The 19,328-nt window shown below is 39.7% G+C and overlaps 1 long non-coding RNA gene across 2 annotated transcripts in view; it reads left to right on the top strand.

The window, feature by feature from the left end:
* Positions 1-19,328, top strand: part of LOC139792655 (uncharacterized) — a 107,622-nt gene that overhangs the window by 78,850 nt on the left and 9,444 nt on the right. For both annotated transcript variants that reach the window (XR_011724330.1, XR_011724331.1), the window contains exon 3: positions 3,424-3,503. This is a non-coding gene — a long non-coding RNA (uncharacterized lncRNA). The remainder of the gene's footprint in view (positions 1-3,423; positions 3,504-19,328) is intronic.

Raw genomic sequence — 19,328 nt, 5'->3', positions numbered from 1 at the left:
AGCAAGCTGTGGGAAGGGTCGAGCCACTACTCAGGGCTATAGTCTGATCCTTGAGGCCTCTCTGTCTCTCATGGAGATGTGAGGAGAAGGTGGGAGGGCTTTGATCATAGCAGTCTTGACTCTTTCCTCAGCGTTTTAAGACTGCCCCAGGCAGCACAATATCTGACTAGTCAAAGCAATACTTGCATCCATTTCCGTGGGAGGAAAACTAAGTAATTACAATTGACTAATGCAACTGCCCTTCCTTCTTGAAGAAATCAAAACAACAAAAGTCATCTTAATTTTAAAGGTTAAAGCTCAATGTTGACTTTGTCTTTTGCTTCATTTGGGCTTTGGAGGTAGTCAGTGAATCCTGGTTGGTAGGTTGGTGACCCTCTTGAACCCCTGGTGGTAAAATGCCAGGCACCCATCTGAGTTGCCTGCCAAGATCTCCTCCTGTCAAAGCCAAGGCATGAAAACTGGTGTGTGAACCAGTTTCCTGATCATGGTCCAAGGTGCTGCCTGAGCATACACTTAGCATCAAGAACTGGGAATATTTTTTGTTCTGTCATGAACTCTTCTGTTCTTTATTTTTACTTCAAAGACTTTGCCCCTTTGAGATGTGTTTATTTGCCTAGTCTATTTGCAAATAAATGTAGCTTGTAAAAGTATTCCTCAGTCTTTGTTTCATCAGAAGACCACCCTTTACTTTTATTAGAGAAAAGAAAAATCTATGGACAACACTGAACTCTGTTTTCATTTGTAACCAGATGAGAATCATACTGAAGTTTGAATGTTGACCCACTCTTTTTATTTCTCTCCTGTTGTTTTCTTGCTTACATGCTCAGGAATATGGGTTCAATTTTTCTTTCTCATGTTTCTTTAGTGGACCACCTTCTGAAACTGTAGGGACCACTAGCAGTCCATGGGGATGACCGAGGAGCCACAGTCTGCATAGAAAAAGACAGGAACTTTTGTTCTTAGCTATACTCATGCTCCAGCAGTCTTTGAGCTAAATGTTTCCGATGATCTCTTGTTAGTATCCAATGTGACTTTAACACGTCACAAGTGGGAAGTACCTTCCAAAGGTAGGAACTAATTGCAGCAAGTTAAATTAATTAATTAAAGTAGGTTTGATTTTTTTGGCTGTATGTTCAAGTAAGCAGTCTGTGCTTTAGAGGTGTTCTCTGTGTTTCCCACGTATTTCAGTTATTTTAGTGAAAGAGGTCACCTTGCAGAACTTTCAGTCTCTGTTGGAAGAGATGCATTTTAAAAGCACTTTTTGTGGAAACAGTTGGTGTGGTATCCTGGGTGTTTTGGTTTCATTTTTATCTGACCAGATTTCCAGAAACTTAATGTTGCAAGCTGAAAATTGTAGACCAAAGCCACTGCAGATAATGGTACAGCTGTCAGGCCTTCTCTGTTTGTGGATGCAAAGTCTTTTGTTGTTTCATGGGTGAGTTCCTAATAACTGGATTTAAATGTGGGCAGGGAGCTGAAATTTAGGATTACACACGCACACCCACACCCTTCTGGAAAAGCCACTTAACATTTTGAATGCACACCACGTTTATAAGGTGCATTCTGGATAAACCTTATTTACATTGGTAATTAAAATGTTCTGCATTCTGTATCTGAGAAGTGCTGCAAAGTTGGTCACCATTTTAAAAGGTTCTTTCTGCATTTTTTCTTTTTCTCATCTCATTCAGAGTCTGTACTCGACTGCGTTGTGTACTCTAAGCTACACCTGGGTAGCAACTCATTGCCCTGAAACTTTTCTCTCCATTATGTCTGGGCCCTCTCACTGAAGTCTGAACAGGTTGTGTGGGTGTAAAGAAAGGGATCCATTGGCCAAGGCAGGCTGTGAAAATGAAGGGAGCATAATGCAACTTTTTTTTTTTTTAAAAAAAAAAAGGTGGTTTGAGCTGAGAGCTAATGAATCGATTATTTAATTTGTAAGCAGAGCAGAGCAAATATGAGATGATTCAGTAACTAAATAAGAATATCACATGATCAAACCAAGTTATTTCTTAACATAGAGATGCACTGAGACCTTGCTCTGTAGTAGGTAGTGAGGTTCTGTAGACCTTTAGGACGGTTAACTATAATTGGTGATGTGAAGGGATAAAAAAAAAAAATTGCATGTCTGTGTTTTCCTTGCATAAATTATAGTAACTTGTAAGCCATTACATGCGTATACTAGTGTTAGAGAAGTAATTTTAAATTCTGAAGATGGTGAGATGGGTATCTGCATGTGGGTTTTATAACCTTTGGCTCATAAGTGAAGTAAAATGCCATTCCAGGTGTGTCCTGAGTGATTTTTTTAGCTGTTTTTACTAGAGTAGGCAGCTGAACTGCCCATGATAAGTAACTGTACTGAAGCAGCAGAAACCAGAATGTTATTCCATGTGTTAAAAATTGCTAGGAATTGGGTGAGACCTACTGAGAGATTGCATCTGGCCCCTTAGATTTGATTATGTTATAATGTGTATAAGGGGAAAATGTGTGATTTAGGTGTAATTTACAATAACATGTGGTGTCTTACATAAAAGCAGAGCCATTGGTATACTGTTATGAAGAAGTACTTTTCCTGTGTCCCAGAAGCATGTTTTGCCTGTGAAGTTTATAGTCATATGTTTGCAGATATGGGAGTTAATTGCAGTACATGAAATCCAAAAGGTTAATCTGCTAGGTAGCTTACAGCATAGTTAATCTCTGATAATCAAGCAGATATATGCAATGTTAGCAGTGGATCCTTTTTCCATTTTCATATTTGATAATACTTTGTGGAGATGCAATATAATACAAGTTACAGAGCCTTTTCGTGTATTTGTGGCTATAAAGTCAAAATGCTGGTCTGAAGAACACTGTGTTCAGAATTTTACAGTATGATTTATATTTAGACACTGAAAGACATATAGAGCTTTCTAACTGAAGCTGGAAGAAAAGAAAAAAAAATAAGGAAAAAACATATTTCACATTTAGCATAAGTAATTCTTTCTGTAAAATATAACCATAATTTGGAAATGCTATTTCTTTTCCTGTGAGAACTGGAGAACTTATTTGCATACAGTGTGAATTAGTATCAACAAGTCAATATGTGGATCCAGCATAGCTGCCAAATCATTAAAACCACTTGGAACTGACTGCCTATCTTTTGATACTTCTATTTTATAGATACTATGTTGATTTTTCCAGTTACAATTAGTCTTTTTAGAAATTATGCTTCTGGTTCTGGCTCAGATGAATATACCACAACTTTGTTTGAATGCATGGAGAAAAAGTCCAAATAAAAAATAAGATTAAAAAAAAAAAAAATCTGAACAAAAAAATCCTTGCAAGTGCAACACAAGACTGAACTCTGAAGTATTATTGTTCTACTTGCTGTGGATTTGGTGACTTTTGTATTGTGTAACATGCTTATATTTCTTTTTAAACATTCAGGAATTCACCAGATCTTTTTGTTATGTGGTTGCTGAAGCATTATCCTGGGACAGCTATAATGACTGATGACTACACTTCAGGTAAGAAATCAGATGTATGCCATTTGGTATGGTTATTTATTAAGTTACCCCATTGTTTTGGTTAAGCTTCAGTAGAAGCACTTTTTAACATTACATCAGCAAAATTCACTGAATATAAAATATAAAGCTCTTGTCTGCACCAATGTTTACATATGTGTCTCTGTAAATCATTGGAAGCAGGTTTTTTGTTTCCTCCTTGCATGTTAAACTTGGTTTTATTGATTGAAAAATATGCAAAATGTAGTCTGTAATTTCTAATTCTTCCATCCTCCACCTGCTACTGCAAGAATTAGTTCTGTCTTCTTCACGTTATACCAGGCTGGAGCATCTATTTCAGATGTCTTTACTTCTCTGAACCATACCTGGCCTGAAGAAAATTTTCAAGGGTTGCCCCTTAGTAAACCTCTTGCCAGCTAGACTGCTGCTGCTTTGGTAAAAATATGTCCATGAAGAGGAAAGCAAACCACTCTTTGATGTATTTGTAGTGAATTCTAGCTGTATCCCCTGGGTGAGATGCTGACTCCCCATTGAATTCTGTTCTTGTGTCCCTTGTGATACATTTTCATTCACTCACATTTTGCACTTGGATCTGTAGCTGTTCTGACCAGCCTGGTGCAGATTTCTGCTGTATCTTTGTGTCCCAGTTGATTAAATAGAGACTTTATAGGACTAATTTGTCTCAATAAATCCCCAGCTATATCAAAGATATGGATGTGATGGAAATGCAGCAACAAGAGAAAGGGTGCCAGCATGTGTGTTTCCTTGCACAAAGCAGCAAACTCTCTTCTTATCTTCTGTATACAAGAGCTACCTCATGTTGATAAACTGTAAGATTTTTGTAATACACAATTAACCTATATAACTGATCAGAATCTTGGGAACAAACAAGCTGTTGCTATTGTAGTATTTATCCTTGCTGATGTATAAAAGCTTTTCCTTGACTGTAGCAGTTACATTTGTAGGCTTGAATTTGACAATTTCATCTTTTCTTGAGTGGTCTAACTAACTTAATTTGTTCCTTGGGACTGTGTCAATTCAGGATGTGGTTGTCAAGCTATTTGTTCACTTGGAAGTTAACCCAAGCTTGCTAAAGCCTAGACAAAGGCAAGCAAAAGTTGGTCTTGATTCACTTCTTTCTCTGTCACAAGCTTCCTGGGAAACTATGTACAAATTCTTTAGTCCTTATATCAGGGGGAGGTAAATGCCTACATACCAATGTGGTTGCATTTCTGGTGAGGACGACTGTGTGTCAAGAGTACTTCTTTTTCCACAAATCTGATGTGCCTGTGTCTAAACTGAGCTTTCTGTGCCTATAAAGGTGACCTTGATGTATTGTAATGGAGACCTGCTAGGCAGCCAGTGCTCAAAAGGTGATGGTAATTACTGCCAAATGCACATTTCAGCCAAAAGACCTGGCCATAAATTTAAGTGGTGCCTTGTGCACATGTGGGCATTAGTATTTGGGCTTCCAAATTGTCCTCTACTTCTGTTGTAAGAGTATTGTGAAGATAAATATGGCAAAAACTGCATTGTGTTCATACTAGGTTCAGATGTGTATTTGGTATAGACACACTGCTGAAGAGGTGTCTCGAGGCAAGGGCACAAAATATACAAATGGATGACCCTGGAGTTTGCTTTATTCTGCAACTGTCAGGCTGTAAGAGCTTAAACACAGCAAACACATAAAAATGTCACTATCAGTTAGATCAGGGGACCAGGTTAAGCTTAGACCTTTAGGGAAGGCATAGCAGCCTCCTGGCCCAGGGAGTGCCTTGCAGCTGATGCTGTTCAGAATATCCCAGCTGAATGCTGAAAGGAGGGAGGAGCACTCCCTGAAGTTAGTTTTGAACCTCCTACTTGTTTATTTCATTTAACCTGGGGACTATGGTGAAGTGCTGGGAGTCAGGAGCTGAACAGTGCCCTTCCTGCTGCAGTGAAATGATGGGAAAGGGTGACGGGTGCTAAGCTCTGAAGGCATCTTTTTAAAAAGCTGGATTAAAATCTCTCTGAATAAAGTAAAACTGAAGGGTTTCTGTGGCTCTCCCACCACTGATGCCTTTCATAATGTGTAGATTTGAAGCAGCTGTCTTCCTTTTCAAACTTATTTCCCGTGTTTTTTAATTTGGGAGTTGTGTGACCTTTCTGTTCTATTTCTCCCGGCGTTCCAGAATGCAACAGTGTGTGGAAGAAAACCTAAGTTTAAAATATCCTGGGGAAACAAACTCAATGGGTCGAGCCTCCAATCAACTCCGTAAAATATTGGACCATTAATCAGAATTGAACTGGACTTTTTTTGTTGTTTTTCTTTTGTACTTTTAAAACATTATTTTCAGGTTCACAGAAACTTTAGGTGGGTCAAAAAGAAAAAAGGAATTACTCAATAGTGGCTTTGCTGCAAAATCATTCCACTGAGGACCTGACTGAACATATTCCAGCAAATGTGTCAAGGCTATGGAAAGAGTTATGAATATTGCATAAATCTACCTGATTTATTTAGATAGCATCAACAAAATACATTATGCAATACATATGGTGTTAGCTATCATGGTAGAATTGCTGAACTGGAAAAGGCTATGGCTTTACTGACGTTGACCCCAACCACTCTCTGAAAAGGGAAATTTTGATAATGGCAAATGTGCTAAGTATGGAATACAGACTACTATGCTCTTAAGAGTGTAAAAAGCAAGCAGAATAAACCCAACTCTTATCTAAAGTCTTACAGCTAGCTGAAGGAGAAAAATTTAATGATATTAATTCTCCTTTTTGGCAGAGAATATTTGGGAAATGGAATTTATGCAGTTGGGTATATTTTTGCTCTCCATTTTTGTTTTTCTTCAAAATGAAGTAATGATCTTTGGTTTAATGTATGTTCCTAATTGCAGACCAACTTGATGTTATACACCTATTGCCATCTCATCTTCACTCACTTTCTCTTCCAAGCCTATATTTATGGCAGAAGGTGATAAGGCAGGTCTTACAAAGGATTTCCTCCATGCTCAAGGCCTTCAGCTGAATTCTTGTAAGATACAAGGCAAGTTGGATATAGCATGTAATTTAAGGTTTTTTCAGTTGAAGATTACTCATGGAAAAGCACATAAAAGACTACTAAACCAGCTTTTTCATTTAGAGGAAACTGTCAGGTGCCTGGTTCCTCAAGTCCCCAGAAAAAGAGGAAGGGTTTGCTCCTGAATCCCTTCTGGAAGGCTGATGGACACTGAACCTGCCTAGAGTACAGGATCAGCTCTTTGTGGAGAACCTAGAGGAGGACCCTCAAATGAAAAAGCTTGGCAATACTAGAATTGTGGTTGAACTGTTTGCTCACAGTTTTAAGCCTTCAGAAAAGGGTAGTGGTGGGGAGAAGAGCAAATCTTGTGCTCTGCTTTGCTTCTCTGTGTAGAGAAGTAGTGGCTGAAAAAAAATGTGTTGAGTGTTTGGAATGGGTGAATGTGAGTTGGCCAAGTTGATTAGACTAAAGAGAATAAGGTTTATCCCCAGATCATCTGGATGTTTTTGAATATTTGGAGGTGGATTGTTTCTTGCCAGACTCATATAAAATTGAAAAAACAGATCAGTTTTTTTTTTCTTTTCTGTGGCAGGATATAACTAGATTGTAAGCTTTGGCAAGGCTCTTAACATCTGAATGCTTCTTGAAACTCTGATGGTTTTATAAAACTGATGCTGGAACTGGAATAAATGAGAAAGTTTTCTATATTCTTCCTCATGCTAATTAGGTGAAACAGTAAGTTTTGTATTTGTCCAGAAAGAGGTCAAAGCAAACAAGAAATTGAGAATGAAGGAGCTCAGCAAGGATAAGTAATGAGCCAATTTCTCAAACTGGCATTGACTTACCAAAAGTTTGGAAAAAGTAAGCTTGCAAGCTTCCTTTGTTATTGTAACCTCTTGAACAGAATAATCCAGTCCAAACAGCTATAAATGCTTTCCAATAGAGAAGTTTATGACCTAGTTTCTGACTGAAACACAGTATCACAGTGTGTGGAAAGAACTTAAATGAAGATGCTGGTGGCAGTGCCTCTAGAGCGGTATTAAAATTTCCGTGTATTTAGGCATTCCTGTCCTGTGCAAATACTTGCTAAGTGGAGTCAAGTGGAGTTAACTTGAATCACTGGGATGTGTTTTTGCTGGAGGCATTTAAATGCCTGGGTTATCATGCAGAATTTTCATAAGATGTCTGAACTTTTTTAACAGGACACTCTCTGGAAAAGTAATCATTCTAGGATTATTTAAATATTACTTAAATGCATGTCTTTCCATATAATGCCTTTCTAGATCTGTGTTCCTCTAGAGAGGCAAGGAAAACTGATAATGGTTCATTCAATTTTTGGCCCTTCTGTGAGGAGCAGGGAAAGGAGCTGAGGGGAATGTGTTGGAAGGCAGTGGGAAAACAAATGGTGAACTTGTGATTTGAACAGCGAATTCTCTTAAACAGAAAAATATTTCTCTTTGCTTCTGCACACTCTTGCAGGAGGAGGCATCAGAACAGGACTGTGTTTTGATTAGCTGCCCTGGTGAGAGGCTGCCCAATGTGGTACTTCTATCATGGGGAGGAAACAACAGACAAGTAAACTAGATGTACTGTGACAAGTTGAGGGATTTTGGTTTTGCTACCTTTTCCTGTGATTCACTGATGCCACTGAAATCAAATTACCTGTGCTGATCTCCTTTGGCTGTGGTGGTGACCAGCACCATCTATCCCTCTCTTCTGCCTTTTCAAGGGTGTTAGAAGTAATCTTGAAAGCACAGACTATTTGTGTCTCAGCCAAGAGAATGCTGCTGAAATACATTAATACTTGGTTAGCATAACAAGAGCTATAGTTAAAATTCTTCCAGTATTTCAATTATAATTCCTTTATTATTCCAGTTGCTTATAACTTCCTGAAGTACTTGTGTCTCAAGATGAAATTTTCCAGACTTGATCTTGGCCTGATAGTGACCTTTCTTCGCTTTTCTTCTTTGTTTCTCTTTTCTCTATGGTATTAAGAGGATATAGCTTGAGCATTTCTTTTATAATGAGAAGGAAATAGTAGAAAAATGCCTTTCTTCTATTACTTCAAAACTCTGAGACTGGAAAGCTCAAGTGGTGCAGCTGTTAGAGAAATGGTGGTGAAAATCATCAAAAGTGCTTCTTGAATCTTACCAGAATCTGTGAGAAGGAGCACCCAGAGGGCTATCAACTTCAGGTCTTAAATTTTAACTTCTTCTCCATCGTGAACATGCACTGCACTCTTCATGTTTATCACATGCAGTTATTTTGGGCTGATCAGGGATCAGCTGCACAAAGCAGTAGTCCCTGGTGAAAGAGCAGATCTGGTTTTCACTGTCTGCCCTGGTGAGACAAGGGTTGAGACAAAGGAACAGAGCAGCATGGATGGCAAATGCTGTGCTGGGATGTGGAAAGGGAACCTGCTGGGGCACTCCTGCTGTCCCACAGTTCAGGCTGAAAATGTTGAAGTTTTCAGACATCCTTCTGTTAAGCAAATCACAATTTATTTATTTATTTATTTATTTATTTATTTATTTTTCCAGCTCTACTCAGGCTGTAGCCTACAGTAGTTTTAAAGTAAAGACCAATTTATTTAGGGGTGAATTTTATACCTGGGATGGAATGGTGCCATCGTATCTATTAACTTATGTAAAGAGTAATAGTGTTGATTGTAAATAGAAAATTTTGGGATTTTACTTCTTGACTCATAAGATGTGTTTCGAAAAAAATCATGTACCTATCTGTTGTACCTGTACACAGGTACATTTTGTGGTTTTATGCCAAGGACAATAGAGTGAGTATCTATAAAACATCATAAGAAAACTTCCTATTTTTAGAACAGGCTTCTTTTGGTCCCCTCTGTTCCATGGGAAATCCATGTGCATTCATGAATCATTTTTGTTTCTGTGGTTAAATGGATGTGTGATAAAGAAAAGTGTCTGACTCTGAAAGCTGCAGGGCAGCAGCCAAGAGAAGATGAGAACAGATCTGCCAGCAAACCTCACAGAGGTTCCCATTGTGCATATGCACTTTAACATAGGTTTTAAATGATTTCCCTAACTCTCGACCCCTTATGTAACATGACAAATCTCTAATCTTGTAGAGGACCGCAGAAATTTTCTTCGTTGCCTGGCATAAACTTATTTTGGTGACCTGCAAGGTTGCCCCTTGCAGGAACTCCTGAGTGCTGTTCAGACACTGCTTCAGCAGCACTGTCAGCTGTTGGGCAAATGTTAGGTGCCCATGCCCAGTTTTTCATATTAATGGAGACTAGTTATTTCGTGTTGGTGAATAGTACTATATTTATGGTTTTCTTAAGATGTAACGATCTCAGTTTTTAAGATTTGGTCAATAAGTACTTAAGTCCCATCACAACCACTTCCACCTCTAAAAAGTAATTGGAACATGTCTGCTGTAGCACAGAGTGAAACAACTATCTTGAAATTGCATTGATTTGTCATAAAAAGCAGAGCCTGATGCCAGAACTTCAATGAGAACTCTGTGTCTCCAGTTCGTGTCTTCAGAACAGGAGGGGCTGTTTTCTTTAAATCAGCCACCAGATTTTGGTCTGAGTTAATGTTCTCTTGGTGGGAATCCTTTGCACATCCTTCTGTCCTGTCCCTGAGGGGACATTCCATTGATGAAAAATTCTGGGGTTTGTTTTCCAGGGAAAACCCTGGATTCTGAATTTTTTCAGGCTTCTTGGTACACTGGTACACCAGAGTGCAATTGCTTGGAACAGGTACAGTAAAATTCAGAGTCGTAAATTTAAATACAGTCTTATTTTTAAAGCTATCCTTGCTCACCCTGGTGGGAATGAGCAATGCTCACTTTGGTTTTGGCAGCAAGTGGTAAGTACCACTGCGAATGTGTGGGTAAATGAGAGAGAATGTGCAAGAAGTTTTAGGTGAGATTAAATAATCCAGACTTACTCGGAAATGACAAATGTGTTTCCATGGTTCTTGTCGCTTCAGTCTGTAATTGAAGCTACTTGTTTAGGCTTCCTCTCTTCCATACTGTCTTTGGGCTTATACTTTTGATTAAATTTTCAAACATTTAAATTTTTGAAAGTTAAGCATCAATTTCCATTAAAACTATTTAAATGAAGACTCAGTTATTTTATTACCCAGACATCTGTTGATCTTGAGATTTTTGGCCCAACCTGCCCAAACTCTGCACTGGGATGGGTGTGTTTTTGCAGGATTATAGCTAGACCTTGGCTCTTTTGTCAGATATAGAATATTGAGGGTGGATTACTAATAGGAGCATGGTCCTAATTTTATCATGTTGGTTTTATGTTCAGTGGTTTCTTCACTGTTCTTCCTTTGTGCAATACTCACTGTAACTTAGTATAAGTATCCTGCTCATTTTGCCTGGAATGGACCCTGGTGTTGGAAGCTTTAATAAAAACTCTTTCTGTCCTGAAGTATTTAAAAACTGACCAGTCATCCTTTAATCTTTTGAATTAATTTTATGGTGGGCAGTGACAGTATTAACATGTTTTTTCCCCTTTCTTCCTGCAGTTACTTTGTTATTAAATAACTTCAATCAATGAGTGCTTTGGAAAAACTGGGTGTAACTTCTGAAATGCTTATCTGGTAATCACCTTTGCTGTATCACTTCCCCCCCACCTCCCTCAGCCATGTGCCTCCTGTTATACGTATGATCTGTAAATTAATAAAAACCACACCAGATAGAAAACCCAGTGTAGGCAGGAAAAAACTCCCTGAGAGAGCTGGAACTAACTCCCACACAGTAAATTAGTGGCCTGCTGAACACTGCTGTAGTTCTGCTGAAGGAAGTACTAGCATAACACTTTTTTTTTTGGTTCCTGGATAATTGCATGAATTCACCTCGGGTGCCTAACCTCCTTCCCCCTCCTTCCCAGGCCCCTTGAAAGTCGCCATAATCCTCCCAGCTCGTTTCCTTCTCCAGAAAAACACAGCAGCTCTTAGGTTGGAAAACATCCTTTCTGCTTTGCAGATGTGGTGTGTCCCAGGGAGGACAGCCCTATCCCAGGCTGAATGCTCCTTGGGTCAGATGTGTGACCACATCTCTTCTTGGAGATGATTAATTCTGGTTATGTTACTGCTCTGTACACAGTCAGGGCAGCCCCTTATTTTAGGGAGCAGCGTAGGAGGGCTGTGTTGCAGATCTCATACCATTGGTTTTGGACATTGGGTATATAAGGTAACTCATTGGTTGAGTTTATATTTATAGTGAAAATTCAGCTTGAAAGTTTAAAGTTGTTTTAGCATGCTTACAACTCAAAGTTTTTAAATAAATGTTTTTGGGGTCACAGATAGCACGCAGACTTTCTTACAGGGAGAGGTTAGTCTGAGGTGGAAGTATTCGTATTTTGCAAGGAAGTAAAGATGATGGTGGCTTATTGCTACAGTGCAGACAACTGGGGCTTTGTTGGAGGAGAGGGATCCATTATATTTTATTGTCCTGAGCGGGCTGACTGGAAAAGCTGAGGCTGCTCTGTGCTCCAGCACTGATAAATGTTGCATTTGGCTGACAGGGAGAGGGAACCAGAAAATATTCAGAGTCTTTGTGAGAAGCAGCAGTCTGTGACTGTAAACTGGGAAAGACAGCACAGGGCTGCTCAATCAGGAAATCTTCAGGTACAGGGGCACCAGTGAGATGGAAGACCCAGGGAAACCAGGAGTCTGGAAAAACAGAAGTGGGAATTTTGCTGTCATCAGAGCAGGAATGTTGCATTGTTGGCACGTTTGCATTGCTGTTGTCTGATGAAGATGGTGCCTGTTTGGCTCCTTCCAGCTCTCAGCCTAGCCAGGCGTGCTGTACATTCCTAGGCCAGAAGTAATGGTGTGAGAGATTTGTGTGTGCCTTTCAATCGCTTTGGTTGGGCCACCCTTGGGCAGGCAGATTACAGTCAGTCAAAGCTACGCCGGTGGCAGTGCCGCGTCTTTGCCGTCTGTAGGTTCAGATATGCTGAAGATCAGGCCTGTTTCAAGCTCTCTCTTTCATGGCTGTACCCTTCAACTGATCCCAATCATTTAGAGATTAGGTTTCTTGAAATATCAGCATTTGTCGGCCCCCCTGGCTGAAGCAAACCACTCAGTCCACAGTTGCAGGAAGGCTTCAATAGGTTTTCAGTGTGAAAGGGATGCCGAGTTCCTAAGATGTATAATTTATACAGAAGAATAATCGTTCACCTGCAGAGTGTTTGTAAATGCTATTTTTTGTACTGTGGTCAAGGGCATTCACTGATAAGCTGGTGGAAAAAGGAATGCAATGACAGTAGATGTTTCTTCTAGGGAACAAATACAATAAAAATAGGAACATGCATCAGAGATGGAGAGTGCTGACTTCTGAGAGCCTCCTGAATGCACACTCGTTTAAAACTTTCTCCTTACTTTCTCTGAGGACTGTTTTGAAGGTTTTGAGCCTTGCATTTTTCAAAGTAAAGCCTTTGTGATAAGGAAAAGTTGAGTATTCACTACCCTAAATTCTTCGAAAGTGTCCAGAATGGCAGGCAAAACAGACAGTTACTGATTTCCATTCTGCACTTTACGAGGAAGAATCTAAACTAGAAATGAGATTTTTGGCAATTTTGCAATTGAGAATTTGGGCAAGGCTTTGGAAAAGGAATACAAAACATAACACACATGCTTTCGCTCCATGGGAGAGGATTGCTGCTCAGCTTGATTGCTTTTTGTTGGCAAATACTGAACTTCAGTACAGATAAACACTGTAACTTTTTGCCACCATAAATAAGAAGGCCAAGCTCTGTGTCCTATATCTGAAAACAGTTCTTGTACTTGTGGGTGTGGCTCTTTCCCACAGTGCTATTCTCCTGGCATGGGGCTGGGAATTCCCTTGATTTTAGAGTCTGAGCAGATGTGTCCTAGATGTGTCTGACGTTCTGCAGAGAAGCTGCAAGTGTTCATGGTAAAGCTCAGTGTGGGCAGAGCATGTATGACTTCTATTAGTGAAATGTCTGGTAATTTCAGATTTGCTTTGAATAGCTTTCACATTCTGGGTAACTTTGCTTTCTCTGATTTCTTAGTTCTTATGGAAAAATCCTGCCTAAATGGCATAAAATATTCTTGTCATTTTTTGCAGAGACTGTTCATAAGAAACATTAATAATTTATATTCTGAACACAAAGATGCATTCTTGTTTTTATTCATTGAATGGTTTGGGTTGGAAGGGACCTTTAAAGATCACCAACCTCCCTGCCATGGACAGGGATGTTTTTCACCAGCTCTGATTTCTCAAAGCCCCACACAACCTGACTTTGAACATTTTCACAGGACAAAACCTTAAATCCTTTGGATATTCTCTGCATTAAGGCAATAATAAAGTCATTCCATTATCACATAAGTTCTTTTGAGTCTTATTGAAATAAAAATATTTCCCATGTAAATTGTGATAGAATGCACATAAACATTTTAAAATATATATATATATATAGTCTTTGCTAGTTAACATACAAAGGCATATTTTCCTGTTAGAAAAAAGTGCTACTTTTCCAAATCCACAAGGGTGTAGCAAACATTTCTGCTGATTTCTCTGCAATGAATTAAAAAGTGTGCTACTGAAAGAAGACTCTGACATGTAGCTATGCAAAATGTATACATTTCATTCTTATTTCAAAAGTCTCCAACTTTCAATACTCAAAATTTGCTGCTTCAAATACATTTAACTTTTTTTTTTTTTCCAGATCCTCCCATGTAATTCACTTAAGTTTTAAGACAGTTGCGGTTGCCTTCTCCTGCTTGCAGCTGTTCCCTTTTTCTTGAAATTTAGACTGACTGAAGCAGTTGGTTGAGATATTATTGGTTTAATGCAAGGGGAACTTGCTTACTGATCTTTTGGTGTTAACCATAGATAATGTGTCTGTACACACATACCTACAGTATGTGACATACATTTAGAAATGTGGTTCAGTCTGCAAACTTACGGAGGAGAGCAAGGCTGGTTTTGCAGGATGATCTCACCAAATGCAATTATCTAAACCCCCAGTTCCACTAACAGTTTGCATCTGGCTGCCTGGAGAGGTAACTCAGCAGTAAAGCCAAGCAAAGCAAGGACTGTATTGCAGCAGTTTACTTTTTTTTTTTTTTTTTTTTTTCCACTTGAAATTCCCCATGTTTAAGTTTACAAGTGAATTGCAAACTTAAAACTTGTGCTTGAAGGGGCGATCTCTAAGCCTTGTTGTCTGACATGGATTCTTGAACTTAAAGAATAACTGTTACTGGGTCTCTAAAATTCACTCCATAAATTAGGATGCTGGGATTCTCTGGGGATTCTGGTACAGGGCTATGCTGTAAGAATTGAGTTCTTGGCAGGATTGCTTTTTGTGTTTTTGCACAGGAGGGATGGGGATGCAAGGAATCTAACCCCAAACAAATCAGCCTTCTTGAAAAGAAACTGTTTGTTGAAGCTGACTTTAATATAGGTGCCGTAGCAGGAGAAGTGAAGTGGTATTTAAGTGTAGCATTGGCTTGAACACAATGCTGTGTATCTTCTTTTACAGCTGTTAGGTTGTTCTGGATGTGCTGTGTGTTGCTGCAGCCAAGGTCAGATGGGGGTCAGGGGAATGTGTGTGTGTACAGACTGTCTATAGCAGCATAGAGCAGAAGCATCTGTGAACTGTAGAGCTTTGCCAGTATCACATAATGATTTGAAAAAAAAGTACACTTTCTCACAGCGTTGGCTGTTCAAGTGTGTCATGGATATTCTTGACTGCAAGAGGAAAGCATGTACAGCAGTTAAAACACAGAGCAGAAGAATTAGTCAAATTTGGCAAAAAAGTCTGTGAGAGTGTCTGCTTTAGCTGTAGATATAAATGAAACACTAGCCAAAATTACTTTCAAAGGCTTTATTTACATCTGGTTTAATTTAGGATGTAAAATGAAGGATATTATTTTTTAATATATGTGTAATTCATGGTTAATCTGTGGATTACAATGTCCTTCCAATAGGAATGCTGTTATTGGAGTGGGATAATTGAAAACTTCCCTTTCAAGCAGCCTGTTAGTCTGTGGCAGGGCACGCTGTCCAGAACCGCCTGTTCTTCATATACATGCAACTGGTGTTAGTGGATCATTTCCAAAAAATACCCCAAAGCAACCCAGCACTCGTCTAATTTTAATATAAATTATTTATTTCACAATAAGATGTTCATACTGCAGATATGTAAACCAGTCATCAAAACCCAGTATCTTTTCTGTAGTCGTTTGTTGGGTTTTTTTGGTTTTTTTTTTCTGAGGTGCACACAGTAGGACTGGAGAGTAGTACTTCTCAAACTATACTAAAGCTGACTGCTTGTAAATGAGAAAAATAACACGCTTGAGCCAGCCAGTGGTTGGTTTTTTTTATCTGATTAACCTTTTCCAAATAAGAAAGGGACCTTGTGTGTGCATGTATGTGTTAGTTCACATATTCTGTACTGCTCAGTGGCTGTGGGAATCATGTGCCAGACAAGATTGAGTTCAAAATGCTCCTGCTGACAGAATGCGAGGTCCAGGCAGGGGAGGGACTGGCAGTCTTGCAAACTTGACTGCTTTTAGAAAGGGTTTTAAGAGTACCATTTGAAAAATTTGAACTGCTGTATAAGTCAGCATGTTAAAATTATCCAGATCTGAAGGATTTGGGAAGATTGTCTGAATTAATTTCAAAAACTACAGGCCCCACTGTGTTGGATGAGTTGTGAAATAAGCATGAGTTGGGCAAGAGAAGCAAGAAGAAAAGGTCATCTGTTGTCCTCCCACTCAAAGAGGCAGAGGAAGTGCAACCAGGAACTGCTGCTCAGTGAGCCTCTGTTTTAGTCCTCCTGTAAACACACTGATGAATAAGGTAATAGGTTTAAAAATTGAAGTTGTGTGTATCTGAATAACAGAAAGATGAGTTAGAAACCATGTATCTGGGTAACAGAATCCTGGGTCTTAAATAGTCTAGTTATACAAATATGGATATAGGACCATAAAAATTAGAAAGCTTCTTTTGTCAAAATCATAGCATCAGGAGGAAGAGGAGACTGCATTTCATGTAATAGGACTTGATTTTGCAGGAGTAACACCTTATTTTCTTGTGACATATTACATAAAGTACCATTTAAGTTGATGAATCTGTGAAAGCTGGAACACTGACTGAAAGTGAAAACTAACAAAAACTAAAACCCAACACCTTCTCCCCATCCCCCCATAAACCCACATCAGCAACAACCAAGTGGACATCTAATATCTTTCCCACCTTATTTTAAGCCATCTTAAAGTAGGAATGTGACATGTTGATGGATAGTTGTTGTTGTTGGATGATAAGATGGACATAAGCCAACAGTGCACTCTTGTAGCCCAGAAGGCAAATCACATTCTGGGCTGCATCAAAAGAAGCGTGGCCAGCACATCCAGAGGTGATTCTGCCACTTTGCTCTGGTAAGACCTCACCTGGGGTACTGCATCCAGCTCGGGAGCCCTTAATACAGGAAGGACATGAACCTGATTGAGAAGGGGGCTGAAACACCTCTCCTATGAAGCCAGGCTGAGAGAGCTGGGGTTGTTTAGCCTGGAGAAATAAAGGCTCCAGGGGGACCTAATAGTAACCTTCCAGTACCTGAAGGAGCCTGTAGAAAGGCTGGAGATGGACTGTTTGCAAGGGCCTGGAGTGACACAATGAGGGGCAATGGCTATAAATTACAGAACAGTAGATTTAGACTTGATGTTAGGAAAAAGTTCTTTGCCATGAGGGTAGTGGAAAAATGGGAGAGGTTGTCCAGGGAGTGGTTGAGGCCTAATCTCTGGAGATGTTTGAATTAAGCTTGATGAAGCTCTGAGCAACCTGGTCTAGTTAAGGCTGTCTCTGCATATTGCATGGGTGTTGGACAAGATGACCTTTAAAGGTCCCTTCCAACCTAAATTATTCCATGATTCTATGGTAGTGCCTAACTCTTTGAGGTCTTTCTACTTCATTGTATTTTCTTCTGCACATAGGGATGATCAGCTCTTAAAAAATGGCTTAGCCTTAGATCCCAGTCAGAGCAAGTCTGACAAAAACCAGTAGTGCTAAAAACATACAGAGGGGTGGCTACAGCATTGGTTTCATGATTACATGTTATTTCTATTTTGTGTGTGTACATGTTAGCCACATCACTTTTTAAATTTCTCTACCAAAACTTTGATCAATCAGAGGTGCTTTTTTTGAGAATTTTTCTCCACAAGAAAGAGGCTCAGGAATGCTGAATTTCTCAGTTAAGTATTTTATTTGATTTCTGAGTTAGGTGCTTAAATTAAGTACATCAGAAAAGCCCACCAAAAGTCAGGACACTTCTGACAAAATCACGAGTGTGTGTCAGTGCTGCCCCTTCATGCATCTGTTGTCCCATGATGAATCTGTTAGAGTAGGAACAAAGTGGTAAGGATGAATCTGAGTATGATGGAAAACCACAGACCATGGCCAAAGGAGCCAAAACCTTCAGCTGCCAAATACAAGACACCACTGTGCAATCTACTAAACTTTTTTTCTAAAATAGCATGCAGTATGGACTTCTTTCATTCTTCTGATTTGAGAGGCATTAGAATGTAAGAAACCCTCACAGAAAACAAATTGTTAAAAGCAATCCCCTTTCTTCTCTTTCCTCCCTCCATTGTCTTGAAAGGGTGATCTACCATGGCTGTGAAAGTGGGATGTAAAAGCATATGATAATCTGTTGCAGTATTGAAATATTTAACATTAAACACAACTCAAATGTTCTCACACTCAAAGGTTTCACTGTGTGGTGTCTTGTCTTTTCCATGCTTTACCTACTGATGCATTATCACTTGCTGTACACACACATACCCTTTCATAAGACTTTTTAGTAAAAGATCAAGTAACTTTACAATTATTATGAGCTATGTTGTGTATTTTACTTGTGTTGACTGCTCTATGTATTTATTTAAAAATCACAATCTCTTGTCATAGTAATAAAATAGTATTTTGGAATAGTGTGTTAAAATAGTTCTCGAGTACCCAAGAACTGCTGAGACAATCTTGCTTGAATTTTTCTTTCCTGAGTTATCAGGATTTTCCATTGTCTAAGCAGAGAATAACTTGTTCTAGAATCATAGAATTATAGAATTTTCAGGGTTGGAAGGGACCTTTAAGATCATGTAGTTCCAACTCCCCTGCCATGGGCAGGGACACCTCCCACTAGATCAGGTTGCTCAGAGCCCTGTCCAGCCTGGCCTTAAAAACTTCCAGGGATGGGGCTTCCACCACCTCTCTGGGCAACCTGTGCCAGTGTCTCACCACCCTCATGGGGAAGAACTTCTTCCTAACTTCCAATCTAAATCTACCCTCCTTTAGTTTGAAACCATTCCCCCCTTTTTCTATCACCACCTGACATCCTAAAAAGACCCTCACCAGCTTTCCTGTAGCCCCCTTCAGATACTGGAAGGCTACAATAAGGTCTCCTTGGAGCTTTCTCCTCTCCAGACTGAATAACCCCAACTCTCTCAGTCTCTCTTCATAGCAGAGGTGCTCCAGCCCTCTGATCATCCTCATGGCCCTTCTCTGGACACACTCCAGCACATCCATGTCCCTCCTGTAACAGGGGCTCCAGACCTGGATGCAGCACTCCAGGTGGGGTCTCACGAGAGCAGAGCAGAGGGGGAGAATCACTTCCCTCGAGCTGCTGGCCACGCTTCTCTTGATGCAGCCCAGGATCTGGTTGGCTTTCTGGGCTGCAAGTGTGCCCTGATGGCTCATGTTGAACTTCTCATCCACCTCCACTCCCAAGTCCTTTTTGCTCAGGGCTGCTCTCAAGCCAGTCACTGCCCAGCCTGTAGCAGTGCTTGGGATTGCCTCGACCC

This window comes from Heliangelus exortis, chromosome 2 (assembly GCF_036169615.1).
Source record: "Heliangelus exortis chromosome 2, bHelExo1.hap1, whole genome shotgun sequence".
NCBI lineage: Eukaryota > Metazoa > Chordata > Aves > Apodiformes > Trochilidae > Heliangelus > Heliangelus exortis.
The sequence above is the reverse complement of the archived record's forward strand: the minus strand, read 5'-3'. Positions and strand labels throughout refer to the sequence as shown.